The following is a 25757-nucleotide window of genomic DNA, read 5'->3' on the forward strand; positions in this document are numbered from 1 at the left end:
GGACCGGTTTCGAGGTAACACCTCTCTTCAGCCCGGCTAGCTTGACTCCAAGTGGTGTGGAGTGCCTGGGACCCACGTCTGGGCATCCCCAGCGCACTTAGGGCGGCAATTGCAAAAAACAACAAGTGATGGACTGAATGTGGATCAATGTCAAACACTCCCCCAGTCAAAAGATCTGGGCCCAAATCCATCGTTTTTTTGCACTCCACACCACCCTGGGTCAGATAATGGCTTTATGCAAATCAGCTCTGACCCTGTTGCCCCATGGGAACAGTCCAGTCCGAACTACAACAGCCATATCTTTCCCAGACCGGAATCAAGCATCCGAGGACCGGACCGGTTTCGAGGTAACACCTCTCTTCAGCCCGGCTAGCTTGACTCCAAGTGGTGTGGAGTGCCTGGGACCCACGTCTGGGCATCCCCAGCGCACTTAGGGCGGCAATTGCAAAAAACAACAAGTGATGGACTGAATGTGGATCAATGTCACACACTCCCCCAGTCAAAAGATCTGGGCCCAAATCCATCGTTTTTTTGCACTCCACACCACCCTGGGTCAGATAATGGCTTTATGCAAATCAGCTCTGACCCTGTTGCCCCATGGGAACAGTCCAGTCCGAACTACAACAGCCATATCTTTCCCAGACCGGAATCAAGCATCCGAGGACCGGACCGGTTTCGAGGTAACACCTCTCTTCAGCCCGGCTAGCTTGACTCCAAGTGGTGTGGAGTGCCTGGGACCCACGTCTGGGCATCCCCAGCGCACTTAGGGCGGCAATTGCAAAAAACAACAAGTGATGGACTGAATGTGGATCAATGTCACACACTCCCCCAGTCAAAAGATCTGGGCCCAAATCCATCGTTTTTTTGCACTCCACACCACCCTGGGTCAGATAATGGCTTTATGCAAATCAGCTCTGACCCTGTTGCCCCATGGGAACAGTCCAGTCCGAACTACAACAGCCATATCTTTCCCAGACCGGAATCAAGCATCCGAGGACCGGACCGGTTTCGAGGTAACACCTCTCTTCAGCCCGGCTAGCTTGACTCCAAGTGGTGTGGAGTGCCTGGGACCCACGTCTGGGCATCCCCAGCGCACTTAGGGCGGCAATTGCAAAAAACAACAAGTGATGGACTGAATGTGGATCAATGTCACACACTCCCCCAGTCAAAAGATCTGGGCCCAAATCCATCGTTTTTTTGCACTCCACACCACCCTGGGTCAGATAATGGCTTTATGCAAATCAGCTCTGACCCTGTTGCCCCATGGGAACAGTCCAGTCCGAACTACAACAGCCATATCTTTCCCAGACCGGAATCAAGCATCCGAGGACCGGACCGGTTTCGAGGCAATTACCGCCTATCTATCCACGGCACACACGACACCCTTGCTCTGCATACAGATATCCAGGCAGATGAGGTCCTCTCTGCCACTGTCTGGCTCCAGCATGACAAGGCTCCTGGGTTTGATGGGTTCAGCCCAGCTTACTCTCATCGTCAGCCGCCTTTATACCTTCTTTGGAGTAACAGGCATCCTCACTGATCTAATGTGGGAGGCAGTGATCACTGTGACCCTTAAACCCAGTAAGGATTACTCACAGGGCCGGACTGGGAACAGCAACCAGCCCTGGTAGGTTGCTGCTCGCACGGCCCTGGGAGTGGGGAAAGGTGCTAGCAAGAAGCACCGCTCCCGCTTTTCTTACAGAGGGCCGATATTTTAGCACTGCTGCAAAACAGGCCCCCTGTAAAAAAAAGCACCCTCTACAATCACAAAACCAGGCCCCACCCCTCCGGCCCACCGGGGAAATGCCCGGTGCCCGCTACGGCAAGTCTAGCCCTGATTTCTCACTGTGCTCTTACTATCGACCAATCTCACTGGTAAACTTTGAAGAAAAGGTCTTCATTGGCATCCTGGTTGCATTGAATAATCCATATTTGCAAGGCCTCAAAGACCCAGGTCAGATTGGGTTTACACCAGAGAGTAGTTGCAGTGATAATACTAAGCAATTGATGCACTTTATTGACAAAGCCATTCGTTCGATACCCCAGCACGTATCATGTCAATCGATGTGGAAAAAGCGTTCAGCTGGGCAGTGCCTAGTTTGTAAAAGAATGAGTGGCAGCGTCCAATACTTGGCTTAAAAGCCCACAGCCAGTGCTTTTCTATGTCCCTATGTCAGTGCACTGAATACCAAGGCTATGTTGTCTTGAATCCACACACAGGCATCTTTACTTCACTACCAGCCACTCCATGCCCTTTGTCTTACTCTTGTGGGTTCCTTCTTTCTCCCTTTGTGACGTCTTTCCATCTTTCTTTTTTACCGTCTTTTCACTTTGTGTGTTTTACCTCTTTTTCTTTCTGAAAATGTGCAATGAGGAAAAATAAGTGCTGGTCCCTTAAAATGAGTGCCAGTGCCCCCCACAGAGGTGCTCCTCTTTGGGAGCAACTCTTCTCTTTGGTCCAACAACTAGTGGCCGTCCACCATGGGCCTTCGCCCTGTGCCAGCAAAATCAGCCAAAAACACCTGGGGATGATATTCAATGAATGTCTGGCCATCGACATGCATGTAAACCAGACAGTGTCTTCCTGCTTCAGTATTATCCACTCGCTTAAGAAAGTCTTCCCTTATATCCCTGAAATGGGCAGAAAAACTGTCATCATAGCCTTAGTCTGTCTAGGCTAGACTACTGTAATGCACTTTACTTCAACATGGATATAAGGGCCATATGCATCAAGAAGTCATTTTGCGATTCTCAAATAGCGATTTTTTGCGAATCACCGATTGAGAATCGCGAAATGCTGTGTATGTAGGATATGCAATACATTTTATGAATCCTACATATTCCTTAGTTGCGAATCTCAAATTGCGATTCGCAATTAAGGAATACCTCCCCATTCATTCCTATGGGCTTAGAGGCCCATAGGAATGAATGGGAAGACATTCTCAATTTGCGATTAGCAATTAGCGAATGGCAAATTGAAAATGCAATTTCAAGGGTGAAAGGGTGTCAAAAGGACACCCTGTTGCACCCCTGAAATAAGCATGGGTGCACATGTGGCACACATACATGCCCTAAAGGCATGTATGGGCGTCACATGACACTTACCACCAACTTGAAGTTGGTAGTAATTTGTGATTCCTTAAGGACAGATTGCACTTTTTTTGTGCTTCTTACATTGCATTTAAGGAATCGCAAAATTTGCGATTCCTTAAATGCAATCGCAAAATAAGGAATCGCAAATTTTGCGATTCCTTATTTTGCCTTAATACATACCATTTGGCAAAATTGCATTCGCAATTCTGCGAATTTCGGCATTTGCGAATGCAATTATGCTTGATACATATGGCCGTAAGATCCCTTAACCAAACTGCAACAGTACAAAACACCACTGATAATCTTATCTTAGATATTCCATTTTACCGCTCAGTGTTGGAGGAGCTTAAAAAGTTACATTGGCTCCCAGTGAAAAAAGAGAATTGCTTTTAAGGCCCTCTGCATCATCTATCGTGTGCTACATAATCACAGTCCTCATTTCTTCAGGCATGAATCTCACTGGTATCTCCCTGCTCGATTGCTGCATTTAGCACAAAGCAGACAGCTTTCAGTCCCTAGATTCCAGTGAGCGATATGGAGTGGAAGAGCCCACATCGGCACTGCAGCCAAACTCTCTTCCACAGCATACTCCGGAATCTGGCAACCATCTCCTAGTCAGGAAAATTCTGAAAACTTGGCTTTACTCCTGGTAATTTTCTTTTGTGCCTCAGCTATCTGTCTCGTGGTTTTAAAGTTAAATTGTCTTTGGGCTTCTAGCGCCTTGACGCCTTTGAGTATATGTGCGCTATATAAATCTCTATTCATTTCATTCATTCATCACCTGTAACTATGTTGGATGAAACAACATTTAAAGCTAAGTGGTCTAATACTAGATTATGCAAGCCTGATATAAGAACTGTGTCATATGATGATTCTGAAATAGTATCTGCAGGATTCTTTTAAGCTACCTTAACTTTCTTGGGCAGATCGATTTTTATAAAAATCTATGCTGTAATGAATGAAAAGGACATAATAGATGGATTGATCAGGGTAGGTTAGGCATTGTTTTGAAACCTTATACAGACACACCTGTCATGCTTGCAGAGAGAGAGAATGATAGTCTGAATGGAATATTGTGTAAATATCTAGAAGTTTTCTCTGACGAAGTGGGTCTGGTGGAAGTATTTGACCATGAGATCATATTGAAGAAAGGTGCTATTCCAATAACACATAAAGTTCGTGACATACCATTATGCGTGAGAGATGAGTTAAAGAAACATTTGGAGGAACTGTGTTAAGAAAAAATTATAGAGCTTGTCAATGGTACTAAGTGGGTCAGTTATGTGGTTATTGCTAAAAAGAAGAATGGCCGGGTCAGATTATGTGCTGATCTGCGTTCATTAAATAAAAACATTTTAGTGGATTGTCATTGCTTGTCTAAGACACAAGAGTTGTTGACAAAATTAGCTGGTGCTAATGTTTTTTATTAATTTAGATTTAAATACAGTGTATCACCAGTTTTTCTAGATGTAAAAACACAATTTTTGACTACTTTTATTACTCCTCTTGGCACTTAAAAATATGTAAGGTTGCCATTTGGTCCGGCTTTGGTGTGCAGTATATTTCAAAAGCTTCTGCATAATTTATTTAAGGATATCCCTGGAGTACAAGCCTTCCAGGACAACTTCCTTTTTTTGCCAGGATATTCAAGGAGCATAATAGAATTCAGAAAAAGTAATGTGTTCTTAAGAAACATGGCATGACAGTGTCTCGTGATAAATGTGAATTTTTAACAAGATAATTTGAATTTTTGCGTCATGAGATCACTTCAGAGCATATAAAGCCGAAACTTGATCTCATTAAAGCTCTAAGAGTTGCTTCTACTCTCAAGGATAAGAAAGAGTTAATGTCCTTAATAGGTGTAAGCGACTATTATTCTTGATTTGCTCACACATATGCTACAGTTATGGAGCCCTGCAAGAAAATGTTGCAAAAAAACCCAAAACGTTTGTATGGGGTGAGAAGGAGCAACTGGTATTTGATAACATCAAGTCTATTTTGTCTAAATGCCCTGCTTTAAAAAACATTCATGAGTCGCTTGCTATCAGTGTACTATTACGGTGGATGCTAGTGTAGTTGTATTGAGAATTGATTGATTGAGATTGGGTTGTATTAAGTTAAATTGTTAATGGTTTTGCAAATACCATTGTTTTTGATCCTAGGGTACTCAGAGATGTTGAAAGGAAATATAGTACCATAGAAAGGAAACCACTAACTTGTGCTTGGGGTATTGAATATTTAAGGCATATATGTGGCTAGCACATTTTTGCTCTTCATAATAATCACAAGCCATTGGCATATTTACTAGGCCATACATGGACAGCTTCAGCATCGTCTAGGGTGATTCTATTCTTGTCCACACTTCAAGAATATAATTTGAATGTAAATACATTACGGGTCATTCTAATGTACAAGCTGATTGCTTATATTTTTTACCAATTGGTGAAGATTTGGAATTCGAGGATGTTGACATTTTTGGGAATGAATGTGCCGTAGCCAGCACTGATGTGGCTAATAAGTGCCAAGAAATGGAGACTGGAGAAGAATGGAATATTATGCTTGATAACTTTATTTCGGTCAACGACCATAAAAGCACAGATAAAATATATACATACAATAAAATACATAAATAATTAAGAACCAGCAGCTAAAACGTTATTAAACAATCAGTTATCAGCAAGGAATGGCCAACGTTAAAATTAGACACAATTAATCAGAGTGGAACTTCTACGCCACATACCGTACAAAAAGCGGGAGACTGAAAACACGATGAGGGGGGATGTATCATATTTTAAAATTCTAACGGCTTGAGCACAGTGTTTTAGTCCCAAATTTCTACATAATGGTACCAGCCAAGCTCTCCGGATTGCGCTATAAGCAGGGCAAAAGAACAAAACATGGACAATGTCTTCTTTACTATTGTTACAGACAGGGCAGATTCCCTCCTCTTGACCAGTCCATTTGCAGGTCAGTGTCCTAAGTAGCAGTCAACCGTGCCTTAATTGTGTATATAGTTTTCTTGCAGGCGGAGGTTCTATTAGATCCAGAAATTCCTCCCTTCTGGGCACGAGTTTTACCTGCAAAAATTCAGAAGACAACCTGCCCATACTTGGCAAGCGGTGCAGCAAACTTAGGTTGTAGTGCCTCAAGGAGGCCAGCAGTTCAGTTCTCTGCACCACTGGACAACTCTCCGCCGGGGTCTCCCATATTTGGGGCATTCCTATTCGATAGGCAATAGTTTTGATGTGGAGCAACAGGGTATTTTCTTACTCTTCAACGACCCCCAGACAGCAGCGAACTCCACTCTGTAGTCCGCCAGCTCAGGTACTGTCCAGAGCCTTCTCCAGTACAAGAGGGGTCCGCCCGCTAATAGTTCAGAGATGGGCTCCACACCTAGGTCAAATCTCAAGGGTATGAGCGGGGTGCTTTGGGGTAGGCCAATCAGATTCCTCATAAAGGCCCGTTCAACCCTGAGAAGGCTTGCTATGCTCGAATGTCCCCAAAGTTCTGCACCGTAAGTTACAGCAGGTCTAGCTTGAACACTGTAGATTTCAAGCGCTGGGGAGACTGGCTTAAATTGCGTTGTCTGCTGGAACTTACCTATGCCCCCTAATATCTGTGAGAGCTTTAGGGTAGATTTGGCTACCTGAGGGCCCCAACCAAAGTCCTCAGTTAAAGTGACCCCCAAGTATACAAAGGTTCTCACCGTTTCGAGCGGGGTGCCGTTTAATGTAGGGCTAGGGCGGGTGCGTTTCGGTGGACCAAAGATCATAAATTTAGTTTTCTCTAGATTAATCTCGAGTCCCCGCGAGGCGCAGAATAAAACAAAACCGTTCAGAACCCGCTGGATGCCTGTTGATGTTCGCGACAACAATAAGGTGTCGTCTGCGAACATCAGAGCAGGCACCCGACCTGACGCCAACCAAGGGGCATCACTATCCCTGACTCTATCTAGTTCCCCCACCAGGCCATTTATCTAGAGACTAAAGAGCGTAGGAGCCAGGGCACAGCCCTGGCGTACGCCTCTGGTTACAGGGAAACGTGCAGATAGTTCCCCGTTCTTCCCGGACCTCACCCGGGCATAGTTCCCTTCATGAAACCGCTTCAAAACCTCCAATAGGTAGGGAGGAAGGCCAAGGTCTTTTAGGACCCTCCATAAACTCTCCCTCGGCACAAGGTCGAAAGCTGAGAACGGGAAAGGTCACCCGGTACTCTATCGAGGATGGAATATTGCCTGTTTGCATCATTATGTTTACATGAGAGTTGAAGACTATGTGTGTAATGGTTGACCTTCATTAAGCAACTTGGTGGTGATTTACAAGGGTTTTGTCAGGATTCTTCAGAACTTTCTGTGGAGTCAAATGGATTGTTAAGAACTGCTCAATGTATTCCACTAGTTAATTTATGTAAAAAAAGTTATGCGATTGGCACATTCTGATCACCCTTGGGATCCACATCTACAAAAACAATACTCAGAGGTTCCTTTTGGTGGCAGTATATGGATAGGACTGTGAATGATTTTGTAAATGCATATGGTCTGTTTGTTATCTAACAAACATTGGAAATTGAACAAAATTACTTTATGTCCTGATCCTTTACCTAATTCTGCTTGGAGCAAATTTATTTAGGATTTCGCTAGACCCATTGTTGCATAACTTTATGACTTGCGTTATTCAGTTGCATTGGTGCATTATTTTTTTAAGTGGGTCTAATATGACTTTGTTTCTGAAATGGCTACTGACATTGCCATGGATTTTTATCTAAAGTTTTTTCCCTGGAAGGCTCCCCTTCTGAACGTATTACTGATAATGGGGTTCAGTTGGTTTATGATAATATGTCAACGTTTTTAAGAGACAATGATTTCACAATTTGTTTTATATAGCCCTCAATCCAACGGCATTGTGGAACGTGTGAACAAATTGCTCAAGAAAGGCATTCAAACAGCTTTGGCATGTGGTTTGGATAAAAAGAAATGTAAAAGGTGAAGAACGTGGGCATATCACAACTCATCCCACAGCACTACGGGTGTATTCACATTTTTGTTGTTCAGAGGGAAAGCGTAATTTAGGGGGTTAGTTCCTAATTGTTTGGAGGACAAGCATTCTGATCATCTGAGTGATGATAACAATTGATGATGAGAAACTTCAGGCAAGGGTTAAAGCTGCTCAAGAGAAATTTTCAATTTATCAAGATAGAATGTATAGTTGGTTCAAAGACGTTTAATAGTGATTTGAATTTCAGTGGTCTTTTCAAATTTATTCGAGTTTTTTGGACTTCTGTCAAATTCAATGATGATCATTGGTGCGCAATGAGGACTTTCGCTGCTATGGGTGAGTTACAAAGAACAGTTAGAGAAAACTGAGTGCAATTGTCTAGAAGGGAGTTGTTGGCTCATTGCAGTGCACCGTTTGTAAGAAACTATGGGCCCAATACACAAGGGTAAAATGAGACAAAAGTGTAGCTTTACGACTTCTGGTATTTGCAAAAGGAATTTACAAGTAATAAAGTTAGACTTTAGCCTCAATTAAAGTTAAGTTTTGGTTTCAAGTTTAACTGAGACCAAAAGACCTAAGACTTAAACTTTTGGTCACAGTTAAACTTAAGACCAAAACTTACTTGTAATTACAGAAAAAGAAATTACATAAGCTGTGCACATCCCTAGTGTGACACTTGCCTCCAGGGTATACAACCATTACCACGCAACTTTTACAACGACCTACCATTACCACGCATTTTTTACAACGCAGATCCATTACAACAAAATACCATTACAACGCATGTATTTACAACGCAGGTACCTTTACAACGCATACCATTACAACGTAAGTATTGGTAAGTATATAATTTTATTAAAAATATTATAAGTTTGGGTTTTTGGGTAAAGGGGTATTTTTAGGGTTTAGGGTCAGTTTTGGGTTTTTGGGTAAAGGGGTATTTTTAGGGTTTAGGGTCAGTTTTTGGTTTTTGGGTAAAGGGGTATTTTTAGGGTCAGTTTTGGGTTTTTGGGTAAAGGGGTATTTTTAGGGTTCAGGGTCAGTTTTGGGTTTTTGGGTAAAGGGGTATTTTTAGGGTTCAGGGTCAGTTTTTAGTTTTTGGGTAAAGGGGTATTTTTAGGGTTCAGGGTCAATTTTGGGTTTTTGGGTAAAGGGGTATTTTTAGGGTTCAGGGTCAGTTTTGGGTTTTTGGGTAAAGGGGTATTTTTAGGGTTTAGGATAAGTTTTGGGTTTTTGGGTAAAGGGGTATTTTTAGGGTTTAGGGTCAGTTTTGGGTTTTTGGGTAAAGGGATATTTTTAAGATTAAGGGTCAGTTTTGGGTTTTTGGGTAAAGGGGTACAGGGTAAAAATTAAATACAATTAAATTTAAATTACATTAAAATAAAGTAATTACATTAAATTTAATTTAATTAATTAAATTTAAAAAAATTATTTAAATTAAATTAAATTAAATTAAATTATATTAATTTTAATTAATTTACATTAAAAAAAATATTTTAAACTTACCAATACTTACGATGTAATTGTATGCGTTGCATACCTATATACTTTTGGGTATTCACAGTTTTGTTAACTATGTCACCTCTAATTTCTGTGTAGACATCTTTGCGGTCGGATTTTTGGGTTTCTATCACACGATTGTTGGGTTTTGTGTAGAGTTCATGTGGCTGGGCATATAAGATGACGTGCACTTATTATGCCTTTTTCCTACACTACAGAGCGGGGCCTCATTCTCCCGAGCGGTTGCCGGGTGAGGTGAGGTCATCACCCACACAAAGTTGGGTGAGTATCACTAAGAGGAAATGCCTCTATGTGATTTAGCTATTATGCCTTTTTTCATAATGCGGAATAGAAATTGTTCACGCAGGTGTGTTGTTCTGTGCTGTGTTTGTGTATTCGTTTGGATACATGCAGGTGACATTATTCTGTTTTGTTGCACTGTTTTTATTTCCTGACAGGAAGAAGTCCTGTCTCCCTTCCTCCAGCGAACAATGGAGAGCATAAAGTTCCTGGTAGATATGTGACTTATTTTGAGCGTATTTTATGACTATTCCTCACATCTAAGCAATGCTAGTGGTAGTGGTATCTTTGAAAGATAGGTCCTGAAGAAAGCCGGGGTAACTCCCCCTAAGGCTGAAACATGTCGACCACCTTACTTAGCGCCCTCATGGTAGTATCTGTTGTAACTACTTGGCGTGTTTTTGTAATTCTTGATACCTAGATCTCTAATTTGAATATTCTTGGAGTCTAAGTAATCGATTTTAGCCATCACCTTTAATTTTGAGCACTGCACTTTATGAACACTACTCAGTAGAGGAATGATTGACATAGACTCTCTATGTTATCCTGACACTAATATGGTCAGGTATGGTCTTGAATGATTATCAACTCCCACATGATGAAGTTCCACCAACTGGGTGGTCTGATGGGATTTATTCAGACCTGTGTGAATACTTAACTCTGTATTTCATCTGCACTTGTGTCCTTGTGTTCTCGCTTGCACATGTGCAGGCACACACCACCTCCAGACCTGGTCTACTCTCTTGTGTATGTTCTGTTGCGTTGTAAAGGTACCAGCGTTGTAAATACATGCGTTGTAATGGTACTGCGTTGTAATGAATCCTGCGTTGTAAAAATTGCGTGGTAATTGTAGTCGTGGTAAAAGTATGCGTTGTAACGTCATACATCCGCCTCCAGTCAAACAATGCAGATAAGTATAAACATCTGGTTTTCTATGGCAATACGAAATGTCATAATTTTTTCTCTATTTTGGTGTACCCAACTGCAGCACAAGCAAGGTTAAAATGGTGCTTCAGCCACTAAAGAGGTAAATTATTGGTAGGTATCTATCACATTGGCCACAGCTTGATGTGTACCAGCCACAAAACGAACACGCAAATCATCTTTGACGGATAAAGTCTTTTATTCATTCAGGTTCCAATAAGAGTCCAACATATCGTCACTGATTGTCACCACCAATTTAAGACTAAAAGGTAAGTTTAACTGAAGCAAAAGTTCATTTTCACTACTGAAAGTTGTAAAGTTAGACTTTAGTCTCAGTTTACCTTTGTGAAGCGTTCACTATGTGGCCGATTCACAGGACTGACTTAAGACAAAATCCTAAACTTACTACTTTTGGTATTCACAGAAGTTAGGATTTTGTCTTAAGTTTGTCTTAAGACAGACTTAAGAAAGACTTAAGACAAAATCCTAACTTAAGTCTGTCTTAAGTCTGTCTTAAGTTTGTCTTAAGACAAACTTAAGACAAAATCCTAACTTCTGTGAATACCAAAAGTAGTAAGTTTAGGACTTTGTCTTAAGTTAGTTCTGTGAATCGGGCCCTATGATTGGTTAATGATTCTTCTTTACAGGTAAGACATGGTGGCTGTGTCTCTAGAATACATTTTCTGAGCATTATCCCAGTGGAAAAGTTGCAAGCCAGAGACTGTAGGTGAAGTAAAAGAAGGACACGCCAATACATGATGGTGACAAAACCTATGTATTTACACACATACTTCATGTAGTTATTTTTTCTCATTTTTGTTTTGATATTATAAGGGGTAGATGTTGTATTGTAGGAGGTTAAGGTATGTTGTTAAGCATATTATTTTATTGAGCTTGATCATGGGTTACAGTGTTGTGCTCGTGTATTGCCCATTGTCTGGTATCTCTCTGGAGTGGTGCTGACAGTTGGTGGTGACAATTAGAGGTGGGCAGAGGTGATATGTTGGACTTTTATTGGAACCTGAATAAATAGAAGACTTTATTCATCAAAGACGATTCGTGTGTTCATTCTTTGGCTGCTACACACAAGTGATGGCCAATGTAATAGATACCGCCCAATTATTTACTTGTTATGAGACTGAAGCACCATTTTTCCCCTGCTTGAGTGGCAGTTGGGTACATTAAAATGGAGGGAAAAAATCTGGATTAGTTTTATCATCAAGATGCACTGATGTCGACATTTTGTAATGCCATTGACAACCAGATGTTTATACTTATCTGCAATGTTTGACTAAAGGTAGGTGTCACACTAGGAATGTGCACAACTTGTGTAATTTCTTTTTTGTATTTACAAGAAAGTTCAGAATAATTACGTGAAATTATGAGAGATGAAAATCTGGCATTTAGTATCATATTTTAGAGCAAATCGCGTCCTTAAATCCATTTTGAATATGATGGCGCAATTTGTGCTTAAAAATAGAGCATAGTTATGTTATTAAATGTTATTAAATCTTTTGTATCGCGCTCTGCTACTACAGAGTATCCTGGCGCGGTGAGTTTTTAGACAAGGAGAGTGTCAAAACATAGCATAACCAACCCAACTAGAGAGGGGCATTAAACAGATGGGTTTTTAACCCCTTCTTAACAACAGAGATGGTCGGAGAGGCTCTAAGGTACAGAGGAAGTGCATTCCAGGCTCTGGCGGCTTTAACTGCAATGGACTGGCCTCCCAGTCTGGCATATTTGTATCTAGGCAGGGCCATTTGACATTGGTTGGCAGAGCGCAGTGCACGGTTTGGGGTGTAGAATGAGAACCGTTATTGCAGATAAACCGGTCCAAGACGATGGACCGCTCGAAATGCCAGAACCAGAACCTTAAAAAGAATTCGATGCGGCACTGGAAGCCAGTGAAGGCTTCGTATATGGCTCCGCACACTGGATCTCCTAGGTAGCGAGAATAGCAGACAAACCGCCGCATTTTGGATCACCTGCAAGCGGTGTACCATGTATTCAGGCAAGCCACTAAATAGTGCGTTTGCATAGTCGAGCCGAGACAAAATCAGGGCTCGTAATACAGTCTCTTTGGCTACTCTAGGGAGAAGAGGGAAAAATCTTCTCAAAGTTTTAAGAGTGGCGAAGCAAATGCCAGTCAGTTTTTTGATGTGGTTCAAGAATTTAAGGTCCTGTCCAAACCAGACCCTCAAATTCTTGGCTGGACCTCCCACTGAGTTAGGACAGGGCAGGTCCGAGGGCCATATCTGGTCCTTAAAGTTGTCAGGGAAGGATCCAAAGAAAAGGACCTCGGACTTGTCCTCATTGCACTTAAGTTGGACCTGTGCAAGCCACCGAAAGACAGCTGACAGGCAGAGCCGTACGGTAGATGGATCAAAGATACCCTTAGGCCAGGTGAAAAGCAGCTGCGTATCATCCGCATAGGCCATTATTTTGGCTCCCAGCTGTCCCGCCAGATAAAGTAAGGGAGTCATATATAAATTGAAGAGTAAGGGGCTTAAAGTAGACCCCTGCGGGACCTCTGTCATCAGTCTCTTCGGCGAGGAGGTGTGAGGAGGCATCCAGACCTGCTGTGTCCTATTACTCAGGAATGATGTTATCCAGTCAAGGGCAGGCCCCGAGATACCAACGGCCTCTAGTCTCGCAAGGAGAAGTGAGTGGGGCACCGTATTGAAGGCGGCAGAGAGGTCCAATAAAATCAGGACCGCTCTGCCACCCCCGTCCAGGCACTCCCGAACCGCCTCCGAGACCTCGACCAGTGCCGTCTCGGTACTACAGGCGGCTCTGAACCCTGACTGTGCTGGATGTAGCGCTTGGGAGGACTTGATGAAACTATCAATCTGTCTAAATACCACCTTCTCACACACTTTTGCCAAAGCTGGCAACAATGAGATGGGCCGGTAGCTCGATGGCGCTGTTGGGTCCAGTCCAACCTTTTTAAGAAGTGGTAGCAATTTCGCTTGCTTCCAGCTGCCCGGGACAGTAGCTGAGGATAGAGAAAGATTAATAATCTGTGTCACCTCCTGGTTAATGGTTTCCGTTATCCCTCCCAGAACCCTAGCAGGACATGGGTCTGAGGGTGACCCCGACTTTAAGGCCGCCAGGACTGCCCGTATGTCAGATTCAGAAGCAGGCGAGAAAGCAACGAACTGGGCCTCCAATTTGTGACTCTCCAGTAGCGGTAAAGCAGGTAGGGTCTGAGAAGTTCTCTGAACAGCTTCTAAGTCCAGTTGAATTTTCTTAATTTTATCAGTAAAAAAGAAGGAAAGTTCTTCACACCATTGGACAGAAGAGGGAAGCAGGGGTTGAGCAGCACATGGCGATAGGAAATTCTGGACTATCGAGAAAATCTCTTTACTATTATTGTCTGCTTTCGCGATTCTCTCCGAATAGTACCTACTTTTAGCTGCCTTAATCGCAGCATAGTAATCCTTTTGAGCAGTAGGTAAGTTCTTTTTAGCAGCCGGCAGGTAGGCTTGCCTCCAGACACGCTCCAGTTTCTTACATTCCAGCTTCTGTTCTCGCAAGGCATGAGTAAACCATGGCTGTGAGGGTCTCGACCGCATCCGGCGAATGCATCCCGCATTTGTGGAGGCAGCAGAACCGTTCGCAACCCAAAGGTTGAATGCATCAACAGCCGCCTCAATCGAGAGCAAGAAAGAGAATCAGACAAAGCGGTCAGGTTAATTCGTTGCGAGTGGGCCAAAGGAGGGGTTTTTTCCAAGTCCTTATCTAGCTGCCAAGAGAATTTGATCAGGCCATGATCTGACCACGTCATAGGTTCAGGAAGAGTCATGGTGATGTCAAAATTGGCGCAAACCAGGTCGAGGACATGGCCGCCCACGTGCGTAGGGACTTCCACCCACTGTTTGAGGTGAGCCATAGTAAAAGTCTCACCAAGACGAATAGCCTCAGTGGAGCTCCCCGCATCTACATGAATGTTAAAATCACCTAAAAGTAAGTACCGGGAGAACCGTAATGAGCGCGGCACAATGACCTCCTCCAAGGCACCAATAAAGTTTCCAACGTGGCCTGGGGGTCGATAGACTAAAGTGCCACCCAGAGTGAAATGCGGGTTAAGCTCCAGGCAAAAGTGGAGGAGTTCAGCCTCTTCCAACTCATCCTGATGTTCACAAGTAAAGGTCCAATGGTCCCTGTAAATCACCGCAACCCCTCCGCCTCTTCCCTGCTGACGATCTGCTCTACAGATCCTAAACCCGCGGGGAATGGCTAGCTCTACTACCGGCGCGCAGGAGTCAGTCATCCATGTCTCAGTGATAAAAAACAGATCCAGATGGTTCTCTGCTAATAACTCGAAGACCTCGGCCGCGTGACACACTAGCGATCTAGCATTAATTAGTCCAGCCTGTATCCCCTTGGCTTCAGTGCAGGCTTGGCTAGGGAGTGTTTCATAAGTACGGAAGCAAAAATTGCACAAAGGACATACTCTAGAAAGGCTGTCAATGGGCGCCCATGTATTCGCAGCCTCACAGGTATGAACATTTAGAGCCATGAAGGCTGCAGAAGTATACCTGGGTGCAGTAATAGGTTGAGAAGTCCGAAGGAGTCGACCAGGGGTAGTGGCCCTGTGCCCGGCCAGAGCCCGGACGGGCACAGACGGGCCCTCCTTCGGCGCGCAGACGGAGCTTCCGCTGCGCGCGTCCGCTGCGCGTTCGCTTAATCATGGCGTTAAATGAGGTCGGTCGAGCTGTCGACTAGAGCGCCAACCCCGGGTGCAATGCGGTCCTGCCTAACTTCCGGGAACCGCTGGGGTCGAGCGCTGATACCGGTGCAGGTAGGGGGACGTGATCAAAGCGCAGTCTGTGCAAAAGAGCAAATGTAAACACCACACCAACAAAGTGCCGCGGAATTAGGGTCTCCGGGCAAATGAGGGACAGACAAATTAAAAAACGATTTCGGTACGATTAAAAAGATGCAGCACAATTAATAAAAATACAGAAGTTAGCAGCAGAATGGACTAAGTTAAGCAGGTGATTCTATCCGAAGGCAGCTATCTCATCAATTACTATAGTACCACTCATGTTCCCTTCGTTTACGTTCTCTTATGCCCTCTACTCCAAAAATAAGATTTTTATCTGAATGGACCTGTAACTAGGATATGTGGCGTAATAGCCTAATTTTAGAAACTTTGCATCGCAAGTTTGACGTGAAATGCCAGAAATTATTATGCACAAGTGCACCAGTGTAATGAAGATGACACCCAGGCTTATTCACCGTGGACTCCCCCCTCATGAGGCCTTGACCCAGTAGATTTCAGTGTAAAACTACAGAGTATAACTACTTTATGTTTTGTGTTGTTTGCAGTGAATCACTAGGGTGCACTGTAGCTTTTGTAGGAACAGAATATAGTCTCACTCAGGATGTGACTTTGTTGTTTTAATTTTTTGACGCATTTTGTGATTACAAAAAGTCTCAGATTTTCATTGCCATCTCTTCTGCTACTTTTCCAGGTATATTTTGCATTGAATAATTCCAGCCCCCAGTATATGCCTAATTTTGTATTATAACTATTCCTGAGTGGAAAACTGATTACACCCTACATCAGAGGTCTTTAAACTCTTTGATGTCTACCCCCTGTCCAAACCTTTTAGGCGTAAGGAGCCCCCCTTGACAAAAATTTCTAGAACTTGGTCCTCCTCATCAGTGACAACTATCGACAACCATAAACGCCCCCAATTCCCACAGCAATTCATTTTTACAGTATGGAAATAATACTAAACAGTGATTATCAATGCAAAGGTCAGTGAGCACGGGGGCGTGGTCAAAGGTGTGGCTAAAAACAAAGGGCCTCATTTATGAGGAATTGGTGTAGGACAGCTCTGCAAGTCTTCCTGCCGGGCTGCCTTATGCCAATGTGAAAGAACAGGAATGCACTATATTTATGAAATATGGCACATCCCTGTCCTTTACCCCAGCTTTGGCACACAAATTGCTGCCTAGAGCCAACATAGGCAGGATTGTTTTGTGTAGGAAGGGGCACCTTCCTACACAAAAACAATCCTGAGAGGGGCTTTCCTCTTTCTAGGTGTGCTGCAGTCTAGGTGTGCTGCAGAATGCAGCACACACGGAAAGTGGAAAGAATTAGGAGAAATGAAAACATTTCTCCCTGTTATGCTTTCCGTGGGGAGGCGTAAGGTTTTGGCCCCAAGTTTAAATTGTTTTGTACATCTGGGGCAGCGTCAAAATCCATGGGCGTTGCTTGGGAACACCCCCTGCAATGCCCAGGGCTGGCTCTAGGGCGGTGCAACCGCACCGGGGCTGACCGGGTGGGGCGTCGTATTTGGAAGTATAGTGCGGTTTTAAAATCACCTGCTGCCGCATTCCTATCTTCCAGAAATTTACAGGCAACATTATAAATGTCAAGATAACTCCGGTGATTAATGTGCTTCTTGAGAGAGATTGGAGGTTTTCTATTTTGGAAGTTTTGACTTGCGGTAAGGTAGCGCAGAGGGTTGATATGCCTGCTGCAAAGAACGTGCACCATTCAGATCACAGAGCGCATATAATACAAAGAGGTCAGTGGCTTGCTGTTTTTTCCGGAGAGATCCTTTTGTGATTTATAGTTTATAAATTATAATCCTAACATAAAACAGTGAGCTATTAACTGTCACCAAAGAGCTGCATAAAACTGCAAGGCATAGATTAGAGCGTTATGATTTTACCCTGTCTTTCTTTATCCTAATGTTGGAAAAACGGGTTAATTTGGATAGAAATCAATTGTGTTTATTAAAAAGAACCCACAAACATGGTGTTAAGTTTTAAATTAAGAGTTTGTCCTTCTCTAGACCAAGCACTGTTAAGCTATACTGTCTGCCTGAATGGATGGCTTGACAACTGTATCTTGGTGTCCTCTGTTTTATGTAACATTTCTTATAACCTAATCTACGCACCTATGATTGATTGTCTCTGTGTAGTGTGTATGATGTAAAGTGCTCTGACACCCTACACTAGTATGCATGGCAACGGCGCTATAAAACTAATTAAAAGCATCTGAGAGAGAGTGGTTTTGGAGACTTGAGGGGCACGGTTCAACGGTAGTGATGAGGGTATCGGTAATGGAGGTGGTTATTGGGGGGCATCAACAAACACTGTTGCACAAGGCTCTACCAACGCTAAAGCCAACCCTATCAATGCCCATGGAACGCCTGCTTGACACCGAGTAAGGCAGCATAGCGACTTGCACTGCTTTGCCTTACTCCATACCTATGCGGTCATGCAAAAGCCAAGCAGGGTGACTTTGCGTCGCCTCATAGATATGATTGAGATACTTGCGCTGCCGGAGCTTCAAAAAAAGTGACGCTCCGATGGAGCAACCCTCTCATAAATAAGCCCCAAAATATTTTTGGAAACGTTCACAATTAGATAGCTACATATAAAATAATGGGTAGCTTAAATGAAAAATACATTTAAAAAAGATGTCACTCAGTGGCAAATGCATTGTAGTACATTATGAAATCTCTATTAGTTAATGCCCTGCAGAGGTCTGTGTGTAACCAGAGAGACACAGAATTACATTTGGTTGGTAAAGTGTAGAATGGAGACTTGTGTAACTTTTAGTGCTATGAGGTCACAACCTGTGACAGAAAGCACTATGAATGTGCAAGTAGTTATGTTATGCTTGCATCACACACATTATAAGATAGACTGCTGCAAAATGTGCAAATAGTTTTGGGATAAAATGGAGCTACCAAAATGTATATTTTAGTAATACCATTACAAATAAAAGCACACCCTTTACAGTCCAGGTATTAACTCCTCCTACTACTACTGAAAAAAAAGAAATCTTTGTAATTACAATGCTTGGGGTGATTACTGCCCCTAAGCACTCTTTACATTTGCAGATCAACTCATAGCTTCTTTTGCATTTCATGCAGCCAAGCAGGCACCCTGGCGGAAGGAATTTTTTACCTGTCTGCCCAGCCTCTTTGTTTCACAGCACAGGAGGCTTATTTTAACTTCAGCAAAAGCACTTTACTGATGGGAATGAAGTGTCCCATACTGCTTTCATTTTCCAGAGCTGAAGTAAGACCTGGAAATGTGCGACCCCCTTCCCATGACACCAAGGACCCCCTGGGGGTCATGCCCCACAGATTGAAGACATCTGCCCTACATTATACCCACAGTAAATACTTCACATAGCGTAGAGCCAGCTAATGGGGATTGGCAGACTAAGTCTGAGCTCAGTGTTTTGGCTGAAACGTGTTAGCTAGTGAATGTAGGGATTAATAACTTTCCCACAAATCCAGTGTTCTCTTCTTTTACTCTTACCGGGTTAATTTGAAGAAAGGCTCAACCAGGTAATTTTACTCTGCCAAACTCTAAACAAGCCCCCAGGTCCCCTCATTCTTATGTGAATATTTGGGAATGTTTCTGTGTGTGCTTTCTTTGTGAGTGTGTCTGTGAAAATATGAGTGAATATATCTATATTTGTAAATGAATGAGTATGTGTTTGTGAATGTGAGTATAAATGTGTGTGTTGGGATATTTACATTACGGGAACTGTGTGTTTGTGTGTGCATATGTGCATAGTGGTGTCTGTGAGTGTGCATATGAGTGAGTGGGAGTGTGTGTCTGTGGACAGGAGTGTCTTAGTGTGTTTGCACTTAAGCTATTGCTTTTACCTTTACAAATGTGTGTACAGCTGTGTGTGTGTGTGTGTGTGTGTGTGTGTGAGAGAGAGAGAGTGAACGTGGGTTTCGTTGTGTGTTAGAGAATGTGTATGAGTGCGTGTGCTTACAGGTGTTTGTTCCCCTTTCACTTCCCTACTATGCACAATCAGCATGGCCATGAGAATTGTTGGTGCAGATGTGATGAGTGTTGTGTCCCACGCTGTCACCTGGGTTCCTCCGACCCCCTTGGGTTCAGAGAAGCCCCAGCCTCGCCCTCCTCCAGATTTATGAGCCCGCCTCGCCCCACGAGTAGCCGCTTCCTCTTTTCATTCCAGCTCCGGCTCCAGGGTTCCTCTTTCCTTTGACCTTTGGTCGATAAGAAGTAGTTTTGTATTCACGCCCTCTGCCGTCCACGCCCCACCGAGCCCGACAACACACTCCCTGGACAGTCTGAGCACTTCTACAAACAGCACTTCTTCAGGGCTTGCAGCGCACGCTTTCCGGGAGCACCTCAGCTCTGCCTGCGGAAATCCCCAGTGGTCTCTGTGCATGCACTCCCCTATCTCCCTTTTCAGACCTCCCCCTACTCACCCGCACTAGAGCCCTACAGCTCTTTCTGTGCACACCTCCTCCTGATCTTAGTGCCATTATTGGCAACATCCCCACCCACAGTCTGAGCATGCATGAATACATAAATACACAAGACAACTTTTGTTATGGGAAAATATTGCTGCAGGTTTATTCCATACAAATGTTTGCAATAAGGTGGGTTATCTTACGGGCGATCCAAGGGCAGGCAGCTGTACCAACCTACGCTTCCCCGCCCGCCTGATGAGCCAGCACTGTGGGGAACCCAATCAGTGCTACACCTTTTGGGTGATCCTCCTCCGGATCACATGACAAGTTGGTCCTTAATTACTCACGCCCTTTTCAGGGCAGAGCGTAGCAGGGCAAACCCCCGTTGGTCAGGCCCCCAACCGCCTGAAGGACTAACGGGCCACTGTCACGGTTTTCCAGGAACCTGCCCTGAGGCTCCTGGTCTTTGGCTCTGGCACCCCTATTGTGCCGCGAAGAGGTACCCTTACTGTACCCATCTGCTGCAGAAGTACCCTTACTGTACCCGCCTGCTTCCAGTTTGCCCTGTAACTCTGCCTGCAACGAAAAAACATTACAATGTTCATTCTCTACAGACCTCCCCTACTCCCTCTCACAGCTCTCTCCCTACAGACCTCTTTTGCTCCCCCTCTTGATGCTCTTCAGACCTCCCCTGCTCCCCCTCACAGGAGCGCTACAGCTCTCTCTCTACAGACCTCCTCCTGATCCATTTCACTAGAGCGCTACAGCTCTCTCTACAGACCTCCTCCTGATCCCTCTCACTAAAGCCCTGCAGCTCTCTTTGTACAGGCCTCCCCCTGTTCCCCCTTACAAGAGCCACACAGCTCTTTTCGTGCAAACCTACCCTGCCCCCTCCCTAGAGGTCTACAGCTCTCTCCACAGACCCCCTCCTGCTCCCCCACTAGAGCTCTACAGCTCTCTCCACAGACCACCTCTGCTCCCCCTCACTAGAGCCCTACAGCTCTTTCTGTATAGACCTCCTCCTGATCCCTCTCACTAGAGCTTTACAGCTCTCTCTCTCTACAGATCTCCCCCTGCCCTTTCACTAGCCCTCTCCCCTCTCTCTCTCTCTACAGATATCCCTGTGCCCCTCCCTAGCCCTCTATAGCTCTCTCTGTACAGATTACCCCCTGCCCCCTCCCTAGCGCTCTACAGCTCTCTCTACAGATCTACCCCTGCCTGTAGATCTCTCCAGAGCTCTCAATGAACAGACATCTCTGGCTGTCTCAGTGCAGATCTCCAGGGCTCCCCATGGACAGACATCTCCAGCTGTCTCTGTATAGAACCCCCCGGCTGTCTCTGTGCAGATCTCTCCAGAGCTCCCTATGGACAGACATCTCCACTGTCACTGCACTTGTGGTGACCTCTTCTGATCTGCTGCAGTTGAAGAGATCTCTCAAATGTTAGACATAGACGCTACCCCTAACTTTTCCATTCATTGGCCGGGGCACATACACGATGCGTTATACCGATTCTAATTATCAGAATACATTATTACTGGAATTAATTGTAGGTAAAGGAATAAAAACTAAGATTGGCTGTTTCGAAAAGACATACAAAGAATTCTAGATCTGGGTCTGCTTTACTAAGAGTTCAGATATTTTGCCTTTTGAGATAGAAATACAGTGAAGCGTACCACTCTATATGGCAGTGGGACTTTACTTCTAAAATCTTACCCTACATGAAAAAAGGGAACCTTTAAAAAGGATATATTTAAACAAGATGATGTTGCATCCATAGATGTTTTTTTACAATATGTCCCCTCTCCTTGGGGGCCAACAACCCTCCTATTACCTCCAGTAAGTCCCACACAGCAGATTTGCTGAGAGGTCTTTGGAGGTCACGTCCCCTTTCTCCTCCACTCTGCAAACATTGCTCCGGTGCACTACAGGTTGGGGGATAAAGCCTACTTTATTGCTGAGGGACCTTGGGGGCCAGGAGGCCCTCCTGGTGCCTCCTGTAAGTCCTACACACCGGGATTCCTGAGAGCTGGTCTGAGGCCCAGCACCCTTTCTCTATCATTCTGCAAATGCGGTTATCAGTTAAAAATTCACTGAAAAAACAAAGGTTACAGGGACATTATAGTTGGGAATTAGCTTTTTAGTTAGCAAATCGAATAAAAAAACCTTCAAAACTCATTGAAATAAAGGTTACATGGGCATTATAGTTAGGGTAAGATTTCACTTACACAAAACCACTGAAATTCAGCAGTTTTAGTTACCTGAGCTAACTATAACGTATGCCCCTACAATGCCCTGCTTATGACCTCACATGTTACATCACTCATGACATGGTCAGTGGCATCACTGATGACATCGCAAATTACATCACTCATGCCATCACTGATGACATCATCCACAGAAACACTGATAAACCTTGTGTTACCCCATGCAACCTCTCATACACCCACTCACACACCCACACAATCACTTGCATACCCATGCACAGACCCATACAATCACTCACACCAATTTAGTCATTCATAGGGTCACTCATAGACCGACTCTCTCACCCACACAGCCACTCACACAACCACTCACCCACACATAAAACTCACACACCCATAAACTCACCCATGCAGCTAGTCACACACCTACGTATTCAACCATACAGTCACTCACACAACCAGCCACTCACCCATACAGCCTCTCAACACAGCCATTAACTCACCCATGCAACTACTCTCACACCCACAAAACCACTAACATCCCTATTCACACATCCATACAACAAATTACATACACTCACTCATCCATTCAGCCACTAATATAGGCACTCTGTATCTGAGTGGGTCTGTAAGTAGGTGCGTGAGTGTCTATGTGTGGCGAGTGTCTGTGTGGGTCAGTGAGTGGGTGCATGAGTATGTGTGTGGGTCAGTGTGTCGGTGCATGAGTATGTGTGTGGGTCTGTGAGAAGGTGTGTGAGTGTCTAAGTGGGTCTGTGAGTGGGTGCATGAGTGAGTGGGTCTGTGAGTAAAGGTGGATGTTTTTGTGGGTCTGTGAGTGGATGCATTAGTGTCTGAGTGTGTGAATGAATATATATATATATTTTCTGCAGAATTAGTGAATCCACCATGGTGGTACACAGGGGCCACACTGAGCATCCCCACAGATTTGCAAATCGCCACACTTGGGGGGGAAACAACTGTTTGGGTGCATTTTGTTGCCCATAAGGAGCCCCTCAGAACGCCTATATTGTACCCATAGGGTCAGGGTACCTCTACCCTTACCCCTTCTATTAGTTTCATAATTAATTTAAAGCCCCATGGCATGGCATTATATAAAATGGCAGCCACAGCTTTCTACACAGGTTGCGGAAAGCCAATCATCGCAGTGCTGTTGGCGCTTGGGTTCGTGAACCATCGCAATGGATTTGCAAAGGGTTTGCACCTCTTTTAGTCTCCATATTGGATGTGCCTGGCTCCCTTGTTTTAACTGTTGCAACCTTCATCTGGGATCAATTATATTATGTTTATGATTTTAAACTTTCTCACATTTATTTTAATTTGAAAATTTGAAGATACTTTGCCAGTACGTCCTCTTTGACTGGGTAGCCGATCAATCAGGATAGGGTTTGCTGGACCACAGTTCTGCTTTTTGTTCTCCTGCACATTTTTAGGGCTCGCGCCCTGCGTTGCACTGCGCAGCAGTGCTCGCGCAGGCGAGAGTCCTTTTGTCCGGGGTTCAGAAATGAACCCTGGAATTGCAGACGCTCATGCGTGTGTTTTTACTTTTGTGGCCTGCTATTGGCCTTTCCCTGCATGTTCTTTTTTAAAATAGCACACAATAGGCCAGAGGCAGGCGTATAGCTCCGCCCCCGGCCTATTGGTGTCTATTACGCGCATTTCCTGCCATATGGTTTCAATTATTGCGCCTAGACACAGGCGTCATAATTGAAAGCATATGGTGCGTGCGCGCACCACTCACGGCTGTTTTTTTTCCCAAAAGTGAACGCTTTCAGTTTCGCGATTGCCTTCCTCCTCCCTCCCTACTCCCCTTTGGTCTCCTCACCTCGATCGCTTTCAGTTTCGCGATCGCCCGTGTGCCACATCTCCTGCCATGTTCATTATCAAGCTTAGAATAGATGACGCCTGTGAGTTATCACCGCACTTAGCACTCAGACGAAACCGGCGTAAGAAGCCGTCCATACCTTTATAAAATGACGTAGCGTGACTGCATCCTCTCAGGGGCATTTCTTGACGCTGGTGCCTCAGACACAAAAGGTACTTTCTCAGAAAGAACGGATTAGAGTAACATATTCACCCAAGAGGAAGCTGGGAATGGAACACACACCCTGACATGGAAGTAACATTGGAGCAGCCGCACAGAATTTGCAAAAGTGCTTTTTCAACAGTTTCCTGAACGTGTGACGTCTGCCTGTGCCCACTGCCTGTGCCAGCCATGCAGCGGCCACTGAGCCTCGTGGCGTGGGCGAACCCTGCCCAGTGCTGCAGTGGCTGCTGCTCTTTGCCACCGCCGAGGAGTACGCCTACTACAGCTGGCAGCTGGACAACTTCCAGAACGGGCGCTTCTACAGCAAGCAGAGCCAGTACATGGACATCCCCAGTGACCTGCAACTCTGCCACAATGTGGGCTACAAGAAGATGCCCCTGCCCCACCTGCTGGAGCACGAGAGCATGCCCGAGGTGAAGCAGCAGGCGGGCAGCTGGGTGCCCCTGCTGGCCAAGGGCTACCACACGGACACGCAGGTCTTCCTGTGCTCGCTCTTCGCGCCCGTCTGCCTGGAGCGGCCCATCTACCCCTGTCGCTCCCTCTGCGAGGTGGTGCGGGACAGCTGCGCGCCCGTCATGGAGTCCTACGGCTTCCCCTGGCCGGAAACGCTCAGCTGCAGCAAGTTCCCCCTGGACAACGACCTGTGCATCACGGTGCAGTTCGGCAGCAAGCAGGTTACCCCGCCCCCAGGCAGGGACTCTCTCTGAAGTTCTTCCCCAAATCACGAGAGCAATCATAGTTACATTTTGAGTAATATTCATTATATTTCATAGGATGTATTTTGATTTATTGAAAAGCCGAGAGCAATTCCTTTGGTATTACACAAAATAATGTATTTGCATTACATACATAGTAAGGTCCTGATAAGGTACCATAGAGGCATTTGAAGTTGCAGACAGCGCTTATAAGTTGAAATGTGGAGTTTGAAGTCTTTTTTTTTCTTCCAAAAAAGAGAATTGTCTGCATCTTTGTCTTGCGTCTCGTGTTTTGTTGCGGATGTACCGGTGGCAGTACGGGCACTGCCCTTCGGCGAACTATGTGGTTTGGACCATTGGTGCACATATAAAGGAACCATTATTGGATACCATATTCACACAGGTGTGATGTCACAGGGAACCAAAAGTAATAGCATTGAGCTCAGTAGCTTTTAAGTGCATGATTGAGCAATCGTAACAATTTTGATACTAATAAGTCATTATATTGCGCTTACTACTACAGATTTTCCAGCGACATCAGATCTATTGCCCAATTCAATGATACTCTAGGCTCATTAACCACAATGTTTGTTCTAATACACACCTGCGCTTTTCAAGCTCTTGCCAAAATTAACTTTGGTGGGGATATCAGGAACTGATCAATATATGCCATCGCGGAGGGGACACCCCTTTCATGCCTCCTCCTAATTTGCATTAATAAGGAATTATTACAAAATCCATTTTGGAACCAGATAGGATTTG

The 25757-nt window shown here is 44.6% G+C and overlaps 1 pseudogene; it reads left to right on the plus strand.

Annotated features, from left to right (window-relative positions):
- Nucleotides 1–24468: 24468 nt before the first annotated feature.
- LOC144822621 (secreted frizzled-related protein 5 pseudogene) lies at nucleotides 24469–25007 on the plus strand (annotated as a pseudogene).
- Nucleotides 25008–25757: the final 750 nt, after the last annotated feature.

Source organism: Lissotriton helveticus, chromosome 3_1 (genome assembly GCF_964261635.1).
Source record: "Lissotriton helveticus chromosome 3_1, aLisHel1.1, whole genome shotgun sequence".
NCBI lineage: Eukaryota > Metazoa > Chordata > Amphibia > Caudata > Salamandridae > Lissotriton > Lissotriton helveticus.